The sequence below is a fragment of the Propithecus coquereli genome, unplaced genomic scaffold (genome assembly GCF_000956105.1).
Source record: "Propithecus coquereli isolate 6110/MARCELLA unplaced genomic scaffold, Pcoq_1.0 Scaffold235, whole genome shotgun sequence".
Taxonomy (NCBI): domain Eukaryota; kingdom Metazoa; phylum Chordata; class Mammalia; order Primates; family Indriidae; genus Propithecus; species Propithecus coquereli.
The window spans coordinates 5,028,817-5,048,968 of NW_012147897.1; positions in this window are offsets into that span (position 1 = coordinate 5,028,817).

Genomic DNA, 20,152 nt, shown 5'->3' on the forward strand with positions numbered 1-20,152 from the left:
AGAGGATGGTGGGGGAGTAGCAAGGTAGGACTCTGGGACAGGGCTCAGTGTCACCTCTCCCAGAAGCCCTCTGTGAGTCTTCGGCTGTCGTCTGGGATCCCCCAGCCCCCGTGCTGCCCTCGGCCCACTCATCTGCCAGGGGGTGCTATGGATGTCAGCTGTGTGTCTGCTCTCTCCAGGCCACGTCCCCAGCCCCAGCGCGGGGCCTGGCACCTTGTGGTGCACACCACGGTCCTTGCTGCCTCCCTTTTCCACTGCCCTCTCCAGGCAGCGCAGCCCTCCTGGGCAGGGAGAGCAATCCGTTCACGTCTTCCACTGCTTCCCTCCTTTCTTCATCCTTTAAATGGGTTTATTCTGAGTGACTACCTTGTGCCAGCATTGCCGGGGATGCAGCAGCGGAACTCTCGGCCTTTACGAAATTGATGAATACTTTCCAGCAGAAGGAGGCAGACAACAAGCAAAACAGACACAGTGAGAGGCACATCAGGTGGGGTACATGCTGTGGACAGAAGATAGGGCAGCGTGCAGAGGAGACCAGGAGGCGAGTGAGGGCACTTGCCGTCTGAATAGAGGAGTCAGGAAGGTGTCATTTGAGTCAAATCCTGACGCAGATGACAGGTGCAAAGGCGCTGAAGTGGCCGGTGTGCTCACGCCGCATGGCTGGACTGGAGGGAGTGGTTGGCGGGGTGGGAAAAGGCACGTCTGCGAGGCCACAGATCAGATCGCAGAGGGCGTCGAGCCCGTGGTGGGAATCTGGCTTTTACTCCAGTGGAAATGGGAAGGCATTGCGAAGTTCTAAACATCGTTTGACTTACAAGTCGCAGAGACCGAGGGGATAAGGTAGAGGTGGAAACGGTAGCGCAGCACTCCCAGGAGAGGTGACGGTGCTCAGAGCAGCATGGTAGCAGGAGCTCTGCACAGGTGGTTGGATTCTCGGGTGTCTTCTGGAGGGAGAGCCACAGGATTCTCTGATGAATTAAACGTAGGCTGTGAGAGCAAGACAAGAGCCAAGGATGACCCCAAGGTTTTGGCTGATCACCTAGAAGGATGGCATCGCCATTACCTGACGTGGGAGGACATGGGGGGAGCGGGCACGTCAGAGTTCAGGTCTGGACTTGTTCACCTGCAGGCGTGTCTCAGACATCCAAGTGAAGGTATCGGGCACACGGCTGGATATACAAGTTTAGGGTCTGGGAAAGGTCCAGAAACTTTGGGGTTTTGGGCAATACTTAAAGCCTTGCGATTGAATGAGATCGTCAAGGCTATGGTGGTTTCTGGAGACGAGAAGGGGACCAAGGACTGAGCTCCAGGGCTCCTGCGTCAGGGGAGGAGGAAGAGACAGCAACAAAGACCGAGAAGGATCCTCCAGAGAGGTGGGAAGGCCACAGTGTGGTGTCCTGGAAGTCAAGTGAGGAGAGGTGCCCAAGCAGGGGCCAGCGGGCGGGTCAGATGCCACTGACTGGCAAGGGGGGGAGGACGGAGAATCGGCGACTGGATTTGGCACCACGGGGGATTCAGCCACCTTGGGAAGCAGCGTTTCTGTGGGCTGAGGAGGCAAAGCATGTCAGGGTGGGCGGACGAGAGATAGGAGGAAGGAGCCGGAGACAGAAACGGGCCACTCTTTTGGGGTGTTTTGATGGAAAGGGAAGGGAGGCAAGGGGCTGGAGAGAAAAATAGAGAGGCTTTTTGTAAGCTAGAACGTGTGTGCTGACACAAAGGTCTAGATGAGAGAGCGAGCAGGTTGTGGGAGCGAAGTCCTGGAGCAGCTGGGGGTGGGAGCCAGCGTGGCTCCACGGAAGGGAGGAGGGAGGAGAGAGGAGGGCTGACACGGGCACGCACGCGGGGGCGTCGGTGGATGTGGTGGAGGCCGTTTCCAGTTGTTTAACTTTTCTCAGTGAGTCAGGAAGCAAGGCCATCAGCTGGGGTAGGGCGGAGCGGGGGTCGTTGTCTAGCAGGGCAGGAGAGCGAGTGACCGGGCGCGTCCGCATCCGGTGTGACTGCGCGGAAACGTGCAGGCAGCTGTCGGTGGACGTGATTGGGCACCAGGCCGCCTGGAGGCCCCACCCAGCCCCTGCCCCAGGGCGTGCGGAGCTCTTCCCTGCTGGTGAGGGGCCAGGCAAGCAGCGTGGACCTGCGGCCCTGGGATTTAGCGCCTGAGCTGCTGACCAGGCTGAGGAGAAGGAACGTGCCTAGGAAGTCTCAGCCCTCCAGGACCAGATGTACGTATTCAGGCAAAGCCACCCGCTCCCTGTTCCATATTGGAACAATGTGTGTGGAGGGGGGCGTTTAACAACACCTCTGTGGGGTGGTCTTACAATGCTCCCTTATGCCAGGACCACGACACGACACCATCACACCGTTAGAGCACAAGGAAGCCCATCTCCCCGGCGAGAGCCGAGAGCCGGCTAGGGCTGCCCGTCTGTTTTCCTGTCTTTGGTTTCTGCTTTTTGGCAGAGGCCACTTTTCCTAGATTACTTTTAACATCTGTTCATTTGCTTCTAAAATAAAACAGGACAAGTTGGGCTCTGATGTTTCCTTTTTCTCTGAGGCAGTCTTCAGGGACAGCCTGGGCTCTAATCGAGGTGCCTGGCTGGTGCCTCCCCACTCCGACACCCACTGCGTGAGGGTGGGCTTTGGTGCCCAGCCTGTCGCCAGCCAGACCTCGTCCCTCACTGATCCCCTCTCGCCTGCAGCTCCCGGCCTGGCTCCTGAGGGCTCCCTGCACCCCAGATCCCCACTGCTAAGCCCCCTGGGCTGAGGGCCCGGAACTACTGTCCTTCAGATGGAGCTGGCACATGCTAAGCCGTGGGGTATCATGACGAGCTGGCCAGGCCCATCCAGGGACACCCCTGCCTCTTACCTTCCTGTCAGTCCCAGCCCCATTGTCCCCTCCTCACATGCCATCAAGGCTCACAGGATGCCCTGTGCCAGCTTCAGGGCTAGGCCACCCCCTTTCTCAGGCTGGGAACAGTCAGCAAATATTACAGGGAGAAGGAGCCACATTTCCTGAGCTCTTCTGGTGCACTTCTGCTAGTTCCCCAGGATCCACGCCCTCCCTCTCCACAGCGATCGCACTCCTGATTTTCCCCCAGGCCTACGGACCCTCGGAATAAAGAACACATTTCACAGACTCTCTTACAGCTCAGCTCTCTACGGCCCCGGGACTAAAGTTATGACGAATGGAATGTCAGCAGAATTGCTGCGTACAACTTCTGGGACGTGACCTTAGGGAGAGGGACGTGCCCTTCTTTGGTCCTTCCTCCATCTGCTGCCTGGAACACGGATGTGCTGCTGGGGCTCTGGCTGCCATCTCGGTCTTTGGAGACAAGGGCCACACCCTACGGATGGAGGAGCCGTGAGCTGGGAGGAGCCTGAATGCCTGAGGACTTAATGTGGCAGAGTCCCCGTGGGCCGTCTAGGTCCAGACTTCCGTTCAAGTGAGAAGCAAACCCTCTTGTTTAAGCCACTGTTTTTCTGGGGGTTTGTTACTTACAACTGACCCTAATCCTAGGGTGATACCTCACTTTTCCTGAGTTATCTCACCTTCATCCTCACAACAGTTTTGCCACATGGATGTTACTTCATTTTAGAAAGAGAAAAGGAGGCTCAGTGATTTTAAGCAAGTGGCCCAAGGCCACCCAGCCAGCGCAAGGCTGCTGTGGGCTGAGGCCTTGGTCACTCTGATTCCTGGGCCCTACTCTGTGAGGCCCGGGCTGACCCACTTGTGTGTAGGGGCCTGGGTTGACCAACAGCCTCTGGTCTCCCCAGGTGTCCTTCATCCAGGTCCCAAAGCATCTAATGAGCAGAAGGAACCATTGCAGGTTCAGAGCTGTTGCAGGGTGACTGGCTGCCACTGTTTGCCCCAGACTCCCCGTTTCAGCCTTGACAGTCCCACATCCCTCATCTCTGGGCAAACCAAGACAGTCACCCTAGAGCTGTAGTCCAGCCAAACTGTCGCTGCTGCTATGGGCACCCAGACCATGAGCCCTCACAACCTGCTGATTTCCAGGCATTTGTGCCCTCTCCTCCCACATCCCTGGGAGCCTGCAGGCTCTGGTTAGAGGCTGTGGCAGGGGCTAAGGCATTTAGGAAATGAGGTTCATCATGCCAGCAAGAAGCAGCAGCCCAACAACACCTTGATTCGACTTTGCAATGGCTTCCGAAGATAGCAGGCCCCACACCCAGCTTGATTCTTTTTTATCCTAACTGTCTGCATATCCTGTAACCCTCAGGAGAACAGAGGCCGTGCCTGCTGGGGCCTGAGGCAATCAGGCCAATCTGCGGGGCTGTCCATCCTGCCTCCACTCAAGTGCCCGCAAGCACCACCTGACTCTCTCTAGCATAAGTCCCCTGCACTCAGAAAGGCTCGTGCCACCTTCCACCTGTGTGACCTTGGCCAGGTGATTTCATCTTCTGAGCCTCAATTTTCTCATCTGTAAAATAGGAATAATACCTGCCTCAGCAAGTGGCTCATGCCTGCAGTCTCAACTGCTTGGGAGGCTGAGGTAAGAGGATCACCTGAATCCAGGAGTTCGAGGCTGTAGTAAGCTATGATTGTGCCACTGCACTCCAGCCTGGGTGACAGAGTGAGACACCTGCCGCAGATTGTAGCAAGGGTTACTGAGATAACGCACCATGAAGTTTGGAACAGGACCAGGAACACAGCACTTGATGCGGGTTGTCATTGTTGTTGCTATTGTGTTACCACTCTTCCGTGCCAGGCAGCCCTCGTGCTGATACCAGGGACCTGACAATATCGAAGCCATTCAGGGATTCTTTAAGGAATTCACAGTCTGATGGGGAAATGTGACACAAAGACAATTTTTAAAATAAAATAATTGGGCTGGGCATGGTGGCTCGCATCTGTAATCCCAGCACTTTGGGAGGCCAAGGCAGGAGGATTGCTTGAGGCCAGCAGTTGGAGACCAGCCTAGACAGTACAGCAAGACCCTATCTCTTAAAACAAAAATTAGCAGGGCATGGTGGAACACACCTGTAGTCCCAGCTATCCAGAAGGCTAAGGCAGGAGAACTGTTGAGCCCAGGAGTCCAAGGTTGCAGTGAGCTATGCCACTGCACTCTAGCCCAGGCAACAGAGTGAGACCATGTTTCAAAAACATAAATTTAAAAATAAATAAATAAATATTTGAATGGAGAAGTGAACACGGTGTGGTAGGAGTAACAGGGAGGAGAGGAATGCCACAGAGCACTCAGAGAGGTCATCCTGGAGGAGGCAGAGCTTGAGTGGAGGCTCACAGAGTAGAATTTTGCCAGGCAGACCCAGAGGACTAGGGGAAGGAAGCCTCTTGCAACTCTCTAAGTCTAGGATTCTAGTTGTGTGTGGGAGGCATAGATGAGGCTCTTCCTGTTGGCTGGTATCTCAGCAGGAGCTCTAGAGCAGCGGGCCCCAACATTTTTGGCACCGGGGACTGTTTTCATGGAAGACAATTTTTCCACGGACCAGGGAGACGGGGGGATGGTTTCGGGATGATTCAAGCTCATTATATTCATTGTGCACCTTATTTCTATTATTATCACATTGTAATATATAATGAAATAATTAAACAACTCACCATAGGTTGTGGACCCCTGCTCTGGAGGCTGAGGACTGGAGGCCCGAGCTCCTGTCTTCCCACATGGAGTATCAGCCTGTCCTGCAGCTCCTCCCAGACCTGCCCCACCAGCCCCCGCCCATCGCCCTCTGTGCTAAAAGGCTGTTTGGGAGAGCATTGTCATCCGCTGTAGCTTCCCCTCCCTCCTTTAAGCCAAGTGAGGAGCAAGTCTAGACTTCAGGGGAACCGGGACCAGAATTGTCCCCACACACTGCAGAGTCTACAGGCTGTGTGGTGGTGCAATGGGGAGAGCCAGGGCCACGCCGGGATGGCTCACACTGCCAGGCTAGATCGGACAGAGGGTGCCTAATTTTCTGGTGACCCGGATGAGGGCCTGTGGAAGGAGCTGGATGGGGAGGTGAGGGGATCCCGACAGAGGGGGAACTGCTGGAACTGATGCCTGCAGGGAGAGGCTGCAAACCAGAGCGGGCAACATTGTTTCTGTCGGGGAAATCTAGGTGAGAAGTCCCCAGAGGAGGTTCCCTGAAAAATCTCCTAGAGAATGCTGGGGGTTAGAGTCTACTTTGGTCTCTATCGTGTCCCACAGGGTCCCCAGGCCAGGTTACAACCGTTTCAGGCAAGGAGGGCCCTTTCTGCCCTGTTTCCCACTCTGCACTTCTCCCATAGGTAGCAGCCAGGGATGGCCATGGCGGGAGAGCAAAGAGGTGGTCAGTGCCCTCTGCGGGCCTCTAGTTTCTGAGGTGAGCCCAGCCCCAGAGAAGGGTCTTCTACGTTGGATGAGATTTTGGAGTTTTAATATTACTTTGCACTATACTTTAAAAAATAAGTGTATGGATAATTTCAAACATACAGGAAATCAGATTAGTATAATGAACCCTCACTCAGTACTTAGTCTAATGGGTACTTAGTATAATGTACCCATCACTCAGCTTCAGCAACAGTTGAGTCACACCAATCTTGTTCCATCTGTAACGGCAGCGACCAGTTGTCATAAAAGTAGGGGTAAGGAGACACCCAGAGAAAAGTTTTGAGCAGGAGGGTGACGTGGGTAGACATTTTTGGAACTTCACGTTACTGTGGAAGGTAGAATAGAAGGGGCGAGAATGGAGGCAGGAGACAGGGAGGAGACAGGGCCTGCAATGTGGGGAGAAGGATGAAGGTCTGATCCACCTGGGAAGGGAGCCAGGGGCACGTGGAAGAGGAAGGCACTGGGAAGACTCAGGGGCACCGCTCAGCTGCTGGAGGTCCCACCCCTCCCACCTTGGGCTCTGGGTCCCCAATGTCCCCAGTGAGGCTTTGCAAGGGTCCTTCCTAGTGCCATCTACATTTCACAGAACCCAGTGCAAGATGAAAACACAGGGCTCCTTGTGTGCAATTACTAAGAATTTCAAGATGGCAACAGCAGAGCATGAAACCAACAGCAGAGTCCTTTGCACAGGGCTGCTAGATTTAGAAAGAAAAAAAAAATAGGAGATAAAGTTACAGTTGAATTTCAGATAAATAATGGATTATTTTTTTAGTTTAAATGTATCTCATGTGCTATTTGCAATAAAAATTTTCTTTTTTTTAAAATAACTTTTTATTTCTTTTTCCAATCTTAGGTACATGCACCCTAAATTTTCTATTGTTTACTGAAAGTCAAAGGTAACTGGGAATCCTGTATTTTATCTTTCAACCCTACCAGGTGGGTCCTGTCTCCTCCTGTACCTGAAGCTCCTGGGAGTGGCTCAGGCTCAAGGTTCTTCTAGCAGGAGGTTCTCAAATACCAGCCTGCATCAGAAACACCTGAAGGGCCTGTTAAAACACAGATTGCTGGGCCCACCCCCAGAGTTTCTGATTCATGTCTAGGGTGGAGCCTAAGCACTTTGATTTCTCAAACTCTTGGCCTCCGGTGATCTCCGGCCTCAGCCTCCCACAGTGCTAGGATTACAGGCATGAGCCACCTCGTCCTGCCCAAACACTTTCATTTCTTACAAGTTCCAAGGTGATGCTGATACTACTGGTCTTGGAACCACACGCTGAGAATCACTGCTGGGCTTCCTCACCCTAGTGAGCCCATGAAAGACACAGAAAAGCGTAGTGACCCAAAGTGGACACCAGAGGGCAGAAGCGCCCGCGAGTCAGGCCGTAGGACCCGCCCACTCTCGCTGGGCCGGGCTCAGACCTTTGCTCAGCGTTTGTTCTGTGCCTGACAACGTCCAGGGCCCTGGAGATGACAAAGACATGGGTCAGAATAAGTCCCTCCTCTTAAGGGGCCCAGGGTATGGGAAGGGAGACAGATGTGTTAAGTGACGATCACAGCTGGTGCTGAGATGTGGGAAGCACAGGGGCTGTGGGAGCCGGAGGAGGCTGGGGGTGGTCAGGGCAGGCTTCCTGCAGGAGTTGGTCACCTGAACCACCTGTAGGAGTCATCCATGTGGGGAGAAGAGGGGTAAGGGCATTCTGGGCATAGGAATACGCAAGTACCAGGGCACACAGGCTGGAAAATGCCAGATGTGTTCAAGGAGTGGTGCAGGGGTAGACCAGAGAATTGGTGGTTGGGTATCGGGCGAGGATGGCGGGGCCGAGAAGGGCTTTGACTCCAGGCTGGGGGCTTGGCTGGGTCCTGGGGTTGCAGGAAGGCTCAGGAGAGTTTTAACTAGATGCTGCGCTGGAATGATCCCCCTGGCAACAGTGTGGAGGAGGAGAGACCAGGGCCAGGGAAGCTAGTGAGCAGATGGGTGCAGTGGTCAAGGAAAGAGACCAGGTGAAGCCACGGTGACAGCAGCCTCTCATTCCACCAACCCACCATGCAGCCATTCATCACAAGCTTATATGGAACACCTTCTCTGAGCCCCCCTGGGTTGGGTGCCGGGTGCTGGGACTCCATGGTGATCAAACAGTTCCTGGGTGGCACAGGGATGTAGCCAGTTACAGCTGTGGTTCCTGAGGGACGGGTACAAGAGATGCCAAGGAAGCCACATGGCAGGGTCTGGGCAGAGTTGGGGTAGGTTGGGGGTGGAAGGCATGTCCCAAGAGAGCCCCTGACCTGGGCATCCTGACCTAGCAAACACAGACGCCTCATTCAGCCCTGCCCTGGCGCCTCCGTGCCACAGCCCACAACTAACAATATGGTCATTGAAGGCTTCTGCTACTGCCTGAGGTCCAGCTTTCCTGCCCCCATCCTCCCTCAGCCACACAATCCTGGCCTTCAGCGGGGAAAGAAAGAATAGGATTATACTCAGGTACCAGGGACAGGACCTGCTCCTCAGCCAGAGCCAGCCTGGCCCTGGCCCAGGTGAGCGCCCAGGCAGGCACCTTTTCAAACATCCAGGGCTCTTGTTCTAAGCGTGTGAAGAGCGTGTGAAGCAGAGAGACGCAGGAGATGACCTGAAATGCCAAGGGCATGACCTGTTGGGGTTGTCCTGTATTTGCAGGGCTCCTGGAGCACACTGCGGACATTTGTCTACAGAGGTAGCATTGGCCTCATGCCTGATGACTAAAATCAAGCCAACTAGAGCGTCACTTTCTAGGCAGCTGAGCTTGCTGTTCCTAGAACATGCCTAGTTCATTCCAGCCTCGGGGCCTTTGCACATGCAGCTCCCTCGGCTTGGGATGCTCTCCTCCACCACGAGGTCTTCACAGGTTGGCTTCTTTGGTAGGAGGAAGAATGGCTCCCCAAAGACGTCCACACCCTAATCCCTGGAGCCTGTGAATGCGTTACCTTGCATGGTACAAAGGACTTTGCAGATGCGATTGAATTCTGGATCTCGGGATAGGGAGATTTTACTGGTGGCCCAGTGTCATCAGGAGGGTCCTTATAAGAGGGAGGCAGGGAGGCCAGAGTCAGAGAGAGAGATGTGATAGAAGCAGAAGTCAGGGAGAGAGGGAGATTGGAAGCTGCCGTGCTGCTGGCGTTGAAGGTGGAGGCAGGGGCCATGGGCCAAGGCATGTGGGGGACCCCAAGAAGCTGGAAAGAGCAAAGAAACAGATTTGCCCCTAGAGCTTCCAGAAGGAACTGCCAGCCCATTTAAGTCTTCTAACTTCTAGAGCCATAACAGAATACATTTGTATTGGTCATTGTCACAGCAGCCATAGGAAACGAATACAGCTTCTCATTTTCAGGTCTCAGGCTACCTGGTGTAATGCAGTCTTCCCCCATCTCCTCCATCCGTTTTTCTTCCTTCCTAGCCCTTATTATTATCTGAAATGATCATATTTGTTTTGTAGTTTCCTGTCTGTCTCCCCTAGCCAGCGTGTCAGGCTCCTGGAGGCCTGGTTTTGTTCACTTTTGTGTCTCAGCACCTAGAACAGCACCTGGCACATAGAGGGTTCTCAATAAATATTTGCTACATAAAAGAGAATGAAGGAGTAAATTTATGGTGGCTCACACCTGTAATCCCAGCGATTTGGGAGGCCAAGACAGGAGGATCGCTTGAGGCCAGGAGTTCAAGACCAGCCTGGGTAACATAGCCAGACCCCATCTAAATAAATATTAAAAATTAGCCAAGCATGGTAGCACGTACCTGTAGTCCTAGCTACTCAGGAGGCTAATGCAGGAGGGTCGCCAGAGCCAAGGAGTTCGAGGTTACAGTGAGCTATAATCGAGCCTCTGCACTACTCCAGCCTGGGCGACAGAGCAAGACCCCATCTCTAAAAAAATAAATAAATACAAAATGAAGGAGTAAATGAAAGACTTACCCTGGTCCTCTCTCACATGCACACTGAGGGCAGGGAAGGGGACACTTAGGCTGGCTGGGGAGTTTCAGGACTATGAGAATGGAGAGGGGCTTGGGGTGATGTCCTTGTGCATGCCTGTGGGAGCTGGCACGGCACCTGTCAGGAGTGTGGGCGTGCACTGTCCAGTTTACAAGGCCACTTCAAACCCAGTGTTGTCTTCGTTTTATTTTGTCCCTCAGAACTACCTGGAAGACAGAGTGTTGAAAGGACTCACCATTTCTCTCCACTTGCAGATGGGCACTGAGGCTTAGGGGAGTGATTGGGGGTTGGGGGGGACGTCTGGTGCCCCTCCACCAAGGGTCAGTGGGACCTGGGAGGTGCCTGAAGGCTCTGCCTGCTCCCCAAACCCTCCCAACCGTCCAGCCTCCCAGGCCCGCTCTGCCTGTGCTGTCCCCTGCCCAGGTGCCCACCTTCCTCTCCTTGCCTTCTCTAGGCGCTGTGATGAGGGTGACACAACCAAGGCATTCACCTCGGGTGCAAATTTAAAGGGGCACCAAAAACCTCAGTAATCAAGATAAATAATATTTCCACGTAACACTTTTAAAAATCAAAGTTAATGCAAAAAAACCCAAAATTTAAATAAAGACTTATTTTTCCTTTTGCCCAGGGCTCCTTATGGCTGGACACAACCGTGCCTTACTGATCCTGTCTGAGACTGGCTAGGCGAATTGCGAGGCCCTGCCTTCGAAAATGATCAGGAACTGCAGGATGGCAACAGCGTGGCACTGACCCACGTGGGAGGCCCTGTGAGACTACACGGGCTGTACGCCCACGAAGCCGGCCCTGATCCTGCCTTTATTGAAGATTTTGATGTTTCGTTCATCATGGAAAATTTGCATTGAGTTTGGTTGTTTAAAATATTGCGTGAAACATTATTTATTTTGATTACTGAGGGGTTCGTGCTCCCATTAATTGTGCCCCCAAGGCGAGTGCCTCTCTCACTCCCCCAACTCCCTGTCAATCTTCTCTGCTTGGTGTGAACTTCTCAACCTCAGGCAGCCTCCTCCAGGAAGTCTTCCCCGACCCCAAGCGCCGCACTGGGTCAGGTAGTTCTGGGCTCTGGCAGCCCTCTGCTTCCTCCCCTCTGACACACTCCTGAGCACCCTGTGTGAGCCCTAGTTGCTTAAGGACAGGGAGTAAATTTGGTTTGCTTCTGTGTTCCCAGAACAGGTCCTGGCTCGGAGCAGTTGCCCAGGAAAAGTTGGTTTTGAGTGAAAATGAGTAGTCTGCCACCGTTTGGGATTGTATGTCAACATGGTGTGTTGGGGTCAAGTCCTTCTGTTTCCAGAAGGTCCTAGGTAAAGCCCCTATAGGGGTAACTGTCAAGGAAGACTCCATCTCTGAAAATGCCCAGCGGTGGCAGAGCCAGCTCTGTGGGCACTGGACCTGCTCACCCCCCACCCCACCCCAGGGCCCCATGGCAGCCCCAGCCCCACTCCAGGTGGCAGGGCAGACATCTGGCATGACATGGGGGTGAGCCAGCGCCGTGGACCTCTCATGCTGCTGCTGCCCCAGCCCAGGGTGTTTGAGCCACTTGCTCACTGCACAGACCTTGCCGAGCTCCCTCTCCGAGCCAAGCCCTGTGCTGAGGGCTCCTAACCTCAGGGACTCACAGTCTTGCTCCAGTAACCTGGCTCCCTGCCTGTGCGTCTAGATTTGCACCTGCACAGACTCCTTCTGGCACTCAGCCCCGCCCTTGCTGCTCTTCCAGGGACCCCGTGTCAGGGAGCTTGAGGAAGCTGCCTGTAGTTCCCGAGCCTCAGCCTGTGCTCCGATCAGTCCCTGTAGACCCCCAGCTGTGTCCTGGGACTCCCTCAAACCTGGCCACCTTTTGTGCAGCTCTCCCGTCTTCATTGCTCTCACACTTCAAGGCCCCTGCCTAGGGCCTGGGCAGAGGGAACAAAGGAATCAGCTTTCAGCAGTGCCCAAAATGTGGGTGACTCCGAGTCCTTGGAGACACTGGTACCAGCATGAGTCTCCTGACGCCCTCTCAGGCATGGCCCAGTGGCTGCAGGGGACAGAGCACCAGACCCCAAGCCGGGAGACTCGGCTTTAAACCTAGCTAGCTCTGTCGTTCCTGGCTGTCTGAGGCACCGTTCCCCCATCTGCAAACTGGGGATTAAAATGCCTACCTCACGGCAGCAGTATTTGAACTCACGGAGAATGCAAGAGCTCCCAGCACATAGCGGGCATCAGAACATGCTAGTTCCCTTTCTGCTATGCTTGCTTTGGGTGCTCGGACTGGTCAGCTGTGCCCCTTGGTGGTGGGGCGGGGCGAGTCGGGGGGGCTTCCCAATCCAGCCCCCAGACTCAGTTCTTTTTCCCAACTCTCTGTCCCAGCTAAGAGATGGGGAAACTGAGGCTCAAAGGGATCAGGGACTTGCCCAAAGTCACGTGTGGTGTCAGAGGCCAAGTGCAGACTGGAACCCAGGAGCTGCCCAGAGGGCTCTGTGGGTGCCCGGGTCCTCCCCTCCCGTTTCCTCATCTGGCCCTGGGAACGTGGAGCCCGAGAGGGTGTGTGTGTCCCGCCCCCCTCACACATGCGCATGCAGACACATACACACACGCGCACACACACACACACACACACACACACACACACACGCGCGCGCGCGCACAGCCAAAGGCTCTGGTGCTTCCATGAAAGGCGTGTTTCTCTGCTGAGTCAGAGCAGACCCAGAACAGCAGGCCTTTGGGCCTGGCTGGGCTGCAGGCCCAGAGCCCGAGCCTGCCCTGGGAGCCAGGCCTCCCTCCCTGCCGGAACCTCTGGGCAGCGGCCAGCACAGCTGCATCCCCTCGGCAGGGCCCGCAATGATAGGCCCACGTTGCATCAGCTCGGCCTGTCTCTGTGCCGGCTCCAGCCCAGATAGCCAATGGGGCCCGGCCGAGTGTACAGACCCCGGCCCTGGCCCGGCCCACCCGCCACGGAATCACCCTGCAGCAGCCTGGTCCTCCCTCAGCATTCTCAGTAAGGGAGGGGGAGGGGACTGCTGCTGCATGGCATCCAGCATGGCCTTCCCTCTCTGTCCTCTCTGCCCCGCCCCTGCCAGTGGCCCTGCCGGCTCAGCCTTGGTTTCTCTTCCTGGAGGGGCAAGCTCTCCCCTTTGCCTGTTGTGGGCCTATTTCTCCCCAGCCTCTGTTCTCAGGCGCTGTCCTTGCTCTGATCCACATCGTGCATCCATGGTGTCCATTACTGTCCTGTGCCAGGACTCCCAGGTTGGCATCCCCAGACTGCCCTCCTCTCCTGAGTGCCAGACTCATGATGCTACAGCCATCTGGATGTTTCCATCTGCAGACAGTGGAACTCACCATCTTCCCCTCCAAGCTCATTGCCTATCCTTAGAGTCTCCAGCTCAGGAAAGGGACCGTCTGCCACCTGTTCACGAGGCCAGATGCCAGAGAGTCCTCCTTCCCTCCTTCTCCCGGGGCCTCGGTGCCCAGTCCATGGCCACTGGCCTGCTCCAGCCCCTGCCCAGGTCCGCGCACCGCACCTTGCTCTGGGTCACTGCGCGATGCTCCTCTTCAGCCTCCCTCTCTCACTCCCCACTCAGCAGGCAAGAGACTCATAAAAACACCAATGTGACCTGTTGCTTTCCTGTTAAGTTGCCTTCAGGAGGAAGCTCTGACCTCTCTGGCCTCCAGGCTTCTGGGAGATGACTTCAGTGGCTTCACTCACATACACCCCTGCCCCTTCACACAGTGACCTCTCTGGGGACTCTTTCCCACCCTGCCCTGGCTGCTCCCCGCAAAATCCTGCCAGGATCTGGCTCCATTTAGCCTGAGGCCTAAAGCTGGCAGGCCTGGCCAGAGGGGCCTCGCCCCAGCCTCCCACCTCCCCCAGGGCTGCAGGGAGGTGACCTGAGCCCCAATTCTGCAGCCTCCCACTCAGATGTGGAGCCTGTCGGGCCAGAGCTTGACCTCCTGCTGGGTGTTTCTTTTTCTATTCACTTTATTGATTTTTTTAGCTGATTATAAAAGTAATATATGTCATTAAAAAAATTCAGAGAAGCAGAGGAAAGAAAATAGAGATGACATGTATTTCTATCTCCAAGATTAATAAACATTATGTTATGGAAGAGTATTTCCTTCTAGCTGTTGTCCATGAATATTATATGTATCTTTATATTTTGTTAATTACTTTTTTTTTGAGACAGATGTCTTGCTCCATTGCCTGGGCTATAGTGCAGTGGCATCATCACAGCTCACTGCAACCTCCAACTCCTGGGCTCAAGCGATCCTCCTGCCTCAGCCTCCCAAGTGGCTAGGACTGCAGGTGCGTGCCATCACGCCCGGCTAATTTTTCTATTTTTAGTAGAGATGGGGTCTCACTCTTGCTCAGGCTAGTCTTGAACTCCTGGCCTCAGCAATCCTCCCGCCTCAGCCTCCCAGAGCGCTAGGATTACAGGCGAGGGCCACCAAGCCTGGCCTTGATTACTTATAATACACATTCATTAAAAAAATAAACCCAAATCTCTTAACAGCAGAAATGTTTTAAAAATTAAGTGAAAATCACCCAATAACCAGCATCGACTTTTTGGTGAAATGTGAGCATCCTTCCAGATATCTATAGCTCTGCACATAGAATTTTCATAAATGTACTGTTTTACAACTGCTTTATTTTTTTACCCAACAATCCATCAAGCTACCTTTCTCTGCCTGAAGGTTACAACAGCTTCCCCCTTTTTGATGTCTGCCGATATTCCAGCTCTTGTTGACTTTGTCTCCAACTTTTTTTGCCATTACAAAGAAAGCTCTGATGAATGTTCTTCTGCATGTATCTCAGCTCATAGTTTTAAAAGTCATTTCCTTAAGCTAAATTCCGAAAAATTGATTTTTTTCCAAAAAGAACATACATAATTTCAAATACTAAAAGTGTGTGAATAGGTAATGTACACATATAGTCCAAAAATTCATAAGGCACGAAAGATAGGTCTGTTTCCACACCCCTCGCTCCCATCCACTTCTTCCCCACCCTGCGACCGATGTTACCAGCTCCTCATGTGACCTTCCCGAGACGCCAGTCTGCGTACACAAGCCACGGCAGCACACCACGCATACGCGTCTTCACTCTGCACTTCCACTCTAAGAGCAGATCAGTAACAAGACATAAAGAACTTCCTTACATTTTGTTTTTTCCAGATTCATGGTATTCCCACCTACTGATAGACAGGTTGTTTCCAATTTTTGCTATTACAAACAGTGTTGCAGGGAATTATTCAATAACACATTTTTAAACCTTGCAGCGCAAACTGCCTTCTAGGAAAAGTGTGCCAATTTCTCCTCCTGCCAGGAGTGTATGTGACTCTTTCTTCCTGTTTAAAATTATTAATAAATCCCTCAGATCCTCCAGATCCTGCTCAAATCCCATGTTATAGATGAGGAAACCAAGGTGCAGAGAGGTGCAGTGACTTTCCAAGGTCACTGATGAGTGGTGGCCGGGATGGGTCCCCTCTCAGACTTCCCAACTCCCAGGCTGGGTTCTTCCCCCGTTGCCAGGCTGCCATCATCTGCCCGTGCCTCCCCAGGGAGGGCCCGCTGCAGTCGCAGCCCTTCGCTAGCCTCGTGTATGTGCAAGGCCAGGTGTGCTGGGGACCAACAGCACGGTGCTCAGAGAACAGAGCAGGAGTGGTCAGAGGTGGTTTCTTGGCTGGGCGCGGTGGCTCACGCCTGTAATCCTAGCACTCTGGGAGGCCGAGGCGGGCGGATCGTTTGAGCTCAGGAGTTCAAGACCAGCCTGAGCAAGAGCGAGACCTCGTCTCTACTAAAAATAGAAAGAAATTGGCCCAACAACTAAAAATAGAAAAAATTAGCCGGGCATGGTGGCGCGTGCCTGTATTCCCAGCTACCTGGGAGGCTAAGGCAGGAGGATCGCTTGAGCCCAGGAGTTTGAGGTTGCTGTGAGCTAGGCTGACGCCACGGCACTCACTCTAGCCCAACACAGTGAGACTCTGTCTCAAAAAAAAAAAAAAAAAAAGAGGCGGCTTCCTCAGGTTAGGTAGGATTTGACCAACTGGGAAGAGGTGAGCAGGGGTATGGAGTGGAGATCCTAACGTCATTTAGGGCACACAAAGTCCTTTCCCATTCATTATTTTATCTGTGCTTCTCGTCATCCCTATTTTACAGGGGGCACATAGCTAAGAAATGGCAGAGCTAGGGCAGGATCCCAGGTCTCCTGACCCCCAAGTGAGGGCATTTTGCATTCCATAACACTGGGGGTGCTGCACAGGGCTGGAGCCGATTAAAGGTGGGGAGGGGGTCAGAGCTCAGGAACACCTTCTCTGAGCGTCAGAGATGCTAAGATAGGGAGGATAGCCCTCCGGCCAACCTGGGCATGATGATTATCACAGATGTCAGCAGCACCTTGGGGAGAGGAGAGCGAAGAAGGGAAGGGAAAGGGCAAGCAGCAGTGACCAGTCACCCTCCCATCCCGCAGCACTGGAGCAGGTCCCACGGGTTGCCAGAGGCCTGCGAGAGGGAGGTTGGGAGGAGGTAGGCAGCCTGTGCCTGCATACATGTAATATCAAGCACACGCATGTGCACCATGTGTGGTGCAGTTGGTGTTATGGTTTGAAGTGCGAGAAAAGACCACTTAAGACCGAAATTGAGCCAAATTATGAGTCTTTATTAGCTGGCCAGCGACTACCCTCTGCACCGCCACAGACGGCTGCACAGAGAGCAGTCCCGAGCCAGGAGAGACCAGCTCTTTTAAAGACAAAAACCACACACTGATAAATCATCTAATTGCTTGCATAAGCACAGTTACAGAAGCAAGAAAGCGTTAGTCCTAACCATGGTACAATCTTATCTTGGGCCGACATGGTCTGGGAGGTTTTGGGAATTCTCCCCTTTCCTTAGATGAGTTCCGTAGGAGTTACAAGTCACAGCTGCAACTTTACTTTGAAGCAAGTATAACGACATTAATCTTAGCTAAAATATATTCGACATCCCATTATCCAAGCCATATCACCTTCCACACAGGAAGCACTGCTGGGCCGCTCAGTGCTCCGGGGCGCTCCGACCCTCTGGCCCAGGCTACTATTTTATCTCGTGGACACCTGTGTGAAAGGTACCGTTTTCTTCCTTACATTCTTAGGTGCCCTAACGAAGGAGAGATAGCAGGTTCGGGGTCAGTAAGGGTCAGCTGAAAACTTTCCACTCTCTTAAGCAAGCAAGCAAGCAAGCATAATACAGAAGCCAATGGCTGGTTATTTGCTGCTTATGGTCTCTAGGCCCTAACAGTTGGGTCGCTGGAGAGTTACATAGCCATGTTGTATGTGGATTGCCCCAAGGGGTTGCCCCTGAGTGTCATATGGGTGCATGCACAGGAGCGGGTGGACACACACGTGTGTATACAGTGTGCCAATGGGCTTGTGTCTCCTGGGCGTTGTGTCAGGCATGTGGGTAAAGTCATTAGAGTCCTATGTAGCTTCCCACAGCGCCAGGACTGCAGAGGGGTGGGGGTGGGGGCAGGCCTGCTCTGGGAGGAGGAGGGGAGGAACCACGTGCCTGCCCACCCCCACACTGACCAGCCTCCCACCCTCCAACGTGGCGGCATGCAGGACAGTCCTTTTGGATGGAAGACTCCACACTCTGAGAGACAGAGAGAGAGAGAGAGAAAGAAAGAATATCAGAGATTGCAGAAATCGTGTTTTCCTGACTCATGCCTTGGGCTGAGAGCACATTCTTGGCTCCTGCACAGCATCTAAAAGAAGAGCTGCCGGAGGGAGGGGGCCAGCCCTGGACTGGTTGTCACAGCCTTTCTGGGACCCAGTTTTATCCCATGTAAAAAGGAGGAGGGGCTTAAACTTTCTTCCAATTAATGTTCTATAATTAAAAGTGAGATCCTGCGAGGGTCCCTAGCACAGGGCCTGGCAACAGCAAAATGCCCCATAAATGTCACTTTCCTCTCCTCCACTCCCTCCCTGCCATATGGCACAGACAGACCTGATTCCCATCTGGTGCTGTGTGCCCTGGAACATGCTGCTTAGTCTCCCTGATCCTCAGTTTCTTCATGTCTAAAATTCCTGCTTACCTGGAAGTACTAAATATGACTATAAATGTGACTGTGCTGGGCACTTAAATCCCAGGCTAGTTTTCATCCTAGGACTCTATGGGGTGGGTACAGAGTGAATCTATACTGGGGCTAGAAAGCTGTTTCTGCAGCGCCTGGCAGAATGGGCCTGCCTACCTGGCTGGGCCAGTTGGAGGGTGGCATGGGGGAAGAGGGCTGGGGTCCAGGGCATGGGCTCTGGCCCAGCTCCACCTCCGATTTGCTGTGTGGCCTGGGGTAAAGTCCTGCCCCTCTCTGGGCCTCAGCTTTCCTCTCTGTAGAGTATGGATGCAGTTGGACTTGGTTTTCTATTTCCTGCTGTGGGCCACACCTCTGGACCCTAGAGGATTTCCAGTTGGGCTCCCGTATGCAGGGCAGCAGGACCACCTCCTGCAGGAAGCCAAGGCACTGGACCAATCCAGACAAGAAATGTTTGAGAGTTTCTCTGCACTTCAAAATCTCCTCCCCCACCCCCTCCAAAAGAGTGCTTTTTCCAGAAAGTGAAGCCTGGAATGTGGGGGAAGGGCCACAACCAGCGCCAGGGCTGGGCTCAGCACTAAGAATAATGTGGCAAAAGCTCTTGAAATTTTTTTGCTGATCTTGGAAATTTAAAGGAGCCGTTGCTTTTCTTCCCTCAGGAAGGCCAGGCTTGGAGCACAGTAGACTCAGGCAGCCACTTCCCGTCACTCACTCGCTGGCCACGTGTACCAAGTGCCTCCTCTGTGCCATACTCTGTGCTGGGAGCTGGGGACTGGGAGTGAGAAGGAAAAGGCCCTGCCCTTCCAAAGTCTCCAGTGACAATCCAGGGTGATAATGCAGAGATAAGGCAGCATGATAGCCCAGGGAGGAGGCTTCTGACCCAGCCTGAGCAACAGCAGGCTCTGGTGAGCAGGGAGGGCCTTTCAGACCCAGCCCCCTCCCCAGGCCTCTCTACTCTGACCTCCTAAGATTCTGGGCTTATCTAACAGCATGAGCCTCAGTTTACCCATTTACAAAATGGGACAGTAATAGCACTCTCAGCTTCCCGCCAAGGTGTTGGTGAGGCCTACGAGAGCTAGGAGATGTAAGAGCAGGGAGGGAAGGAAGCCTCTGTGGGATTTCGACATCTAGACCTGCTGAAAGCCAAGGCAAACATCTCCCTCCTGCCATCCTTGATGGATCTTTGCTTCTGCCCAGGCCTTTGGCTCACTGATCACATTAGGAAGGAAGCCTGGGGGCCAATGTGGGGGTGTGGGAGCTGGAAAGTGGGGTCTGGCCTGGGACCCAGGAGGTGGCCTTGGATAGCAAGGACTTATCCTTAAAAGCAATACACAGTTGAGGCAGGAGGAAGCACACAAGAACCAGGACGGCCACCACAAAGAGGTGGACACCACTCCAAGGCTAGAAGGTTTTGTTAATGATCAGACCTGTCCCAAAAAACAACCCTGGGCTGCCTCTGAAGAAGGGAGCTCCCTGGTCTTAGAGGGGCCCGGGTGCTTACCTTTTGGGGATACTGAAGAGAGGGCTTCTGCCCTGGGCTGCAGACAGGAATCTATGACCTCTGAAATGTCCTGTAGCCTGGAGTCTTTAATACTTTTATTCTAAGATCCTTCGACTCTAAGATTTTAACACGCTAAGATATCTTAGTTGGAGTCAAAGATTCCATGAGGGCTTTGAGTGTAAGATCATCATATACTATGGTGATCACTTTAGGATTCAGGTAATCTCTGATTCTTTGACCCTGAATTGAAAAGTCTGAAGCTTTTGGAATCAACGATTTCCCACAGTCCTTGTAATCAAAAGAATTTCAGCAGCAGCACCCTAACCCAGAC